The 6,970-nt window shown below is 28.1% G+C and overlaps 1 protein-coding gene across 1 annotated transcript in view; it reads left to right on the top strand.

Annotated features, from left to right (window-relative positions):
• The window catches only part of LOC107456815 (dopamine D2-like receptor), a 227,377-nt gene that overhangs the window by 57,987 nt on the left and 162,420 nt on the right, over nucleotides 1-6,970 (top strand). The window lies entirely within an intron of this gene.

Consider the following 6,970-nt stretch of genomic DNA (forward strand, 5'->3'; position numbering starts at 1 on the left):
TTTTCTTGTGCGTTTATTTTTAATTTATCTCGTAACATGCTTTTTTTTATACATACTTTTGTTAGCCAGATATATTTTAGACTTTATAACTCATATAAGACGTGAGTCCCCTAAATAATTCAATACAAGATTCACCTAATTCTTATCACGACATCATCCCGATTGTCTTCGCCGATATCAGCATCAAGTTCTGATTGCTATTCTAATTTTAAACAGCTATCACATCTTCAATCGAGCAATATACTTATGACATTTGCTTATGATATACCGCGAATATTATTTAGTCTAATCTCACCTGTGAGAAAGGATCAATTAACAACAACTGAGAATATTGGTAATAATTCTTAATTAATAAGTAGATTATTCTCTATATGCTCACTTTGATTCATCTGATTTGAAATAGTGAGGTTATGAAATAAACTTTAGTGAATTTGTGAGGTTATGAAATAAACGTTATATGAAATAAATTAAAACAGCGTTTCTCAAACATTCGAAACAATAAAGTTAACGGATGATTTCAAATTGTACTGATACTTATGTGCACTAAATTGTTTTAATTAAAGCAAAATACATAAATTATAATTAAATTCTAACGTTCGAAGCAATAAAGTTAACGGATAATTTTGAATTGTACTGATACTTATGTTATATGCACTAAATTGTATCAATTAATGTAGAATACATAAATAATAATAATAATAATAATTGCATAATTAATAAATAGATAATTGTACGCTATATGTTTGCTTCGATTCAACTGATTTAAGATGGAAATGGTAAATTTGTGAGGTGATCTATGATATGAAATAAGTTAAAACAGCGTTTCTCAAGCGTTCGAAGCAATAAAGTTAACGGATAATTTTGAATTGTACTGATACTTTCTTATATGCACTGAATTGTATCAATTAAGGCAAAATACATAAATAATAATTAATAATAATAATTGCATAATTAATAAGTAGTACTTGTACGCTATATTATCACTTAGATTCATCTCATTTAAGATAGAAATGGTAAATTTGTGAGGTGATCTATGATATGAAATGAGTTAACACAGCGTTTTTCAAACGTTCGAAGCAATACAGTTAGCGGATAATATTGAATTGTACTAATACTTATGTTATATGCACTAAATTGTATCAATTAATGGCAAATACCTTTGGATATCTTCTTCTACCTTCTTTCAAAATGTTTTTATGATGAAATTTAATTACACGCCCATATTTTCCTCGTTTTTCATTGAATTTTGGGACATAAGATTAGCTAAAACAATAAATGCGGGTGAATTTATGACAGTATTGTGATTGCTATGCTGTTCAATTATTCAATCATGGTACCATATTCCACAAATCATTATAGTTTCATATTCCACATACCATCATGGTTTTATATTCCACAAATCATTATGGTTTTTAATTCAAGAGTAATATTCTTACAAGCGTTAGAACTTTTTTAACATTAACCATGTGGACTGAACTGAAAAAGTTGTCTATGCTAATTTGTGATGTGTGTGCATAGAGGTAAATAATTGTTAAATGGTGCTGAAGGGACTAGTTGATTAATATTCAGAGGTAGCGGTTTCATATTCATGATTCCATTAAATTCGTCATATTTTGGAAATAACTTAACATTCTGTGCTAGCATTACAAAACATGAAACAATGGTATGAGATTTTGCTTTTTTAAATAATGAACAATTTACTTTATGGAGTAATGCTTTATAAAAGGTAAAGGTATCCGACTAGAAAGTTATCAGAGTTTAAATATTAATTTAAAATTTTAAAAAACAAGTTTATTTATTTTATTATGTGTAAAATCACATAAAACCAGCAAAAACAATTATTATTAATTTCTTTTTATCTGGCCCATTTTAGTGAGAAAACAAGTCATTCTTATACATATGTTAGCTCGAAATCCGGCATTCTATAGAACTAGAGATTGTATATAATGCCTAAATCTAGCCGGCAATGTATATGAAACGATTTATATTTCACACATTTCCTAGGCATTCTATAGAATGCCAAATGAGAAACAGGCAAAGTATAAAATCTTCTGTGGCCATGTTAGTAAAGGTGATGAAATGGATATTTTGTGCAATATTTGTTTCTAAACTGAAAATAATTGAGACATGAATGTGAATTTTTTTTGTGAACATTTTGCTTCCTAAAAAGAGAAAGACATAAAATATGTTTTGTACAACTTTTATTTTTCTTTACGCATTTTGAATAATTTTTTTTTTTAATTTTTTTTCATTATTTTTTCGGAATAACATTTTTATTTCTGAGAAATGAACATTTTTTTTTTATTTCCAATGGCAGACATGAAAGACAAATTTGTAGCTGAGAACAATATAAAGAAAGAACAAAAAACAGAAACAAGAGCTACAAAAAGAAAGAGTCTATAGGTCTGTAATAATGCATCTCGCGCACCAATAACGTTCCCACAAGGGCCCAGGAGGAAGTGCAGGGCAACGTCTCAGATGGTTAGCGTCCATTTCTTCTTGCAGGTTACATAATGGACAAAAGGGGTTTGAAAAGATTTTGATTTTGTACAGGTGTTTTGATAAACAGTCATGGCCAGTGACAAGGCGAAAAAGGGCCACAGATTTTTCTCTTGACCATGATGAAATATCTTTAATTCCTTCCAACCAGTCCTTATGAGAAATGAACATTATTTACATAATAACCTCATCAGTATGTTTTTTTCATACTTTGCCTAAATAGCATTTGTCATCCTATAGAATGCCTAGGTATTTTGTACAATGCCTAGGGAAAGTATGTAACACTTCTCACATTTCATACCTTGCCTAAAAACATCCGGCATTAAATACAATGCCTAGGCATTCTATACAATGCCGGCGTTTCATACTTTGCCAGTAACACACATACAGTAAACACTGTAAAGAAATTCTATTGTATCAACCAATGATGATTTTGATCTTTGATGATTTTATTTAGAAGGTTATCAATTATGTTTTGAACTAGTATATTAAAAGCAAGTGGTGAGTTACTACTGAGTTAGAGATTAGGTAAAAAAGCAAATGTTTTAAGCATTCCGCACTTGTCTTTGTAAAAAATCTGCATAAAAATGAAATTCTACTGAGATATCGTATTTAGGGAGGTGTAAATTGTGAAAAATCTGATTTTGAGATAAACGCATTTAAAGACTTAAAATCATTAGTCTATCCACTGGTTATCACCTTGCACAAAAAATTTTATTACTTTATAAATAATTGTAGTAAAAATAAAAGCAAAATATTTTTAGAAAGTTAAGAGCACAAAAATTCTAAATTTATTGCAAACACAATTTCGAAAATTTTGCTCAAAATCATGTGTATGCAGCAGTAAAATTACAACATTTACCAAATTTTTTCCAAAATTTAAAACCATATTTCATTGTTAATTTAAATCAAAATCATTATCAAATCAATTCGGTAATGATTACTGAGTTTTTTTTACGTTCCCGTAGAGTATTCTGATTTTATTACCATATTCTTTTTGTTAGCGTTAGATTTGCTGGTTAAATAAACCTGAAATTACAATAATCTTTTGCAAGAAATATTAACTGCTTATAAAAGAAAATAGTTTCGGCTAGTGCCGTCATTATTCATCTTCCGTAACTTATATTGTGGAAACAAAACAGTAACCACATTAAATTTTACCAGAAATCAAAAAACACAAACGTTCTACTCTACCATAGTGTCTAAACATGCGAAATATAAGGTCGTCATCCAATCAGAATGAAAAAAAGGACACGGGGAGATTTAAGATTTGTAACAAATGTTTCTGAGAAAACCAGATCAACGTACGACTGTAATTAGAGTTTTCGGAATGATTATTACAATTTTGAACACAATTAAGTAGGATAACTACTGACATAAGAAATAAACATGCCTCTTCAAAGATAATTAAAGTTTTCTTTAAATTAATTATCTGCATAGTAATTAGAAAGCTAATTATGCCTTTGTTTTTAAATTAAATATCATATTTTAATTACCTTTTTGTTTCCCATTGAAAACAAGATGAGAAATTCGTTACTTCAACAAAGAAAATAATAAAAATAAATGCATGTGCTTAGTTTGATTAAATTGAAAAATTTGGCGATACTTTTTTTTCCCGTCCTATTTGATAAATTAAAGGAGCCACTTGTCCGATTTTAAACTAGTTATATCAAATAAGCAGATAGTATGCAAGTTTCCTTTAAAAACAAAAAAAGAACTGCTTTTGATGTAATTGTTAACAATGACAAAGACGTGGATTTGTAAATAAATTCTTACAAATTTCCATGCTTTCCAAAAATTAAAAACTAATACCTAAAAAATATTACTTTTTTCTATTCTAATGAATTATTTCATAATTAAGTTGAAAAAAACCTAATATTCCACTTATTGTTTGGTATGATAAAAGACATTGCAAAAGTGAACTTTTAAAAAGTATTAAGTAAAAATTCAATTAAATAGATTTTTATTTGATTTAAAAAAAAATTATAGCTTTAACTGTGGACAAGTTTGATGCGTGATTAAGTCATATTTCTATTTATTACTCATTTGAATTTAACAGAGAAAAAAGCATAGTCAAACTACCAGAATATGGTAAAATTTACTATATACTTGACTCTATTGAAACACTGAAAATCACAGTAATTTTTCCGAAGTACCTTGTTAATGATTTTCGGTAAAATTAAAAGTAAAATACGATTTTATTAGTTTGATCGTAAAAGTTCTGAAATTGTATAATTTTATCACTATACTTTAGAATGTGGCATAACAACCATTTATTTGGTTAAATTGACTTTTTTCAATTTTTTATTTGGATAAATATTTTTTAATTTGTTACATATAGTTTTCAATTTTGAATTTCTTAAGGGTGGTAATAAGAACTATAATTTTTAAACCATTACCAAATGAACAGAAAAATTACCCTGGTTTTATAATTTTGGTTTTATAACCAGAATTATGTATCTTGCTTTACTGAAAATTTTATTACTGTAGAAGTACGGTAATTTTACCAGAATTTTTTTCTCCGTGTATCATTCAAATTATTTCTTGTTTATACTACAGATCTAAAAATTGAGATTACAAGAAAATTTGTAAAAGAAAAAAGAAAAATCAACAAAACAATGAAAATTGATCCATCGTTCTGCCTCGATATCAGCATAATAAACAACTAGTCAAATTTTTATTTTGTGATGTAACTAAGTTAACTGCTAACCAAGCTTAAGGCCAAAAACATAAATCTTTTTTCATAGCAACCACTTCTTATATATACCACTTCGTTTCATAGCAACCAATTCTGAATAACAAAACCGATTTTAAACCGAGTAAACATGTTTTCACTTAATTACGTTAGCTCGTTACGTTATAGAACCGGTTGAGCCTGTTTCCGTGTTTCGGAGATCTCCTTACTTAATAAAAGAAAACATTGGTATGAAACCAAAACAGTTAAGAGGCTCCGCTCGTCCATGTTTAGCATTCTTTGTATAAAAAGAAAAACATATTTAAAAAATGATAGCGAATTTTTTTTTTTAAAGTACATTTCAAGCTAGGACAAAAGTGATTTTTCTAAAAATTTGCCTTTATATTTTTATATATATATTTCTTTTCATAGTAGTATACAAAAACTTTATACAATAGGAATTTTTCTGAGGTCAATAACTAATTTTTTGGCTTTTGTATTTGTATTACGTATTTGATTAGTGCTGCAACTAGTTTAAAATAAACTAACTATCTACAATTACCTTAAAAATATCCTGGTACTGCCCTCAGGTGTGTAAAATGAGAAATAAAATGTTTTCCGGAGAAAAGAAATGAATTAGTTTTATTCTTATTGGCGCGTTACTACTGAACACTCAAGCCCGTAAATATTACGGGAGCGAGAAATAGCGGGCGAAAACTCACCCCATCATTTTCACGGAAGCGAGAAGGAAAGGGTTAATCGACTCTGTAAAAATTCTGGATCGACTTATCTTAAAAAGTTCCTGCACTCAGAGTACCAGTGCTTTTTACTACAAATTTGATTTTTACCGTAAAATTTTACAGAATAAAAATCTGATAAACTGTTATTTTGACAGTATTTACAATAGAATATTTGAATAGCAAAAATTGAATAAATATTATTGTAATTATTACAGAAATACAAATTAATGTACGAAATTTGACAGAAAAATGGAAGTTTAAGGGTGTCAGTACATTTTACATAATTTAAACTATAATTTTTTCCAACATACAGCAATTCATCACAGTTTTTATGACATTAAAATTTAATATACTCGACACCTTTCATAAAGCAAAATGGTCTTAGAAATGAGAAAGAAATAAGATAATAATACTGTATTCAATGCAAAATACATTCTTGTATTCCCATGTTTTCAAGTAAGTTGCTAACTCTTTCTTTTTGTAACATTTATGAAAGATTTTAACTTTATGCTTTTGAAACAGAAAAAAATTATCTCTAAAATTATTGATAATAAACGCCAGATGGCAGTAAACGATGCAAGGTGAAAATCGAGTTGACTTGCTACTTGATGTATCAAGTAGAAAGTTAACAGTAAAAATATTTCCAAAAATTAAAGATTGAATTTCAAAATTATAGTCATTCTCACAATAAATTTCAAAATTACGCTAAAATTAGGGGAATCCTGACCCACCCTTCCTCAGCTGAAAATAGAATCAATGCAGTTAGTGATAATGACTTTAAAATGCTCTGTATAAGACAAACAATGTGATATAAAATAAACATCTATTATATATAATTCTCTTACGTGGCTCCCAAATTTTGGCTGTATTTCTTTTCCGCCGGTGGCAACGTTTGCTTTGTTTTGAAAACACCAAAGCATTCTGCCTTTTAATTATGTGTTTCTGATCTAATATATATAATTCTCTTACGTGGCTCCCAAATTTTGGCTGAAGTACTTTGTACAACTAAATAAGATTCTTTTCACAACAGTTAAATATTTACTTTATTTTCTTCATT

This window comes from Parasteatoda tepidariorum, chromosome 5 (genome assembly GCF_043381705.1).
Source record: "Parasteatoda tepidariorum isolate YZ-2023 chromosome 5, CAS_Ptep_4.0, whole genome shotgun sequence".
NCBI classification, from domain to species: Eukaryota; Metazoa; Arthropoda; class Arachnida; order Araneae; family Theridiidae; genus Parasteatoda; species Parasteatoda tepidariorum.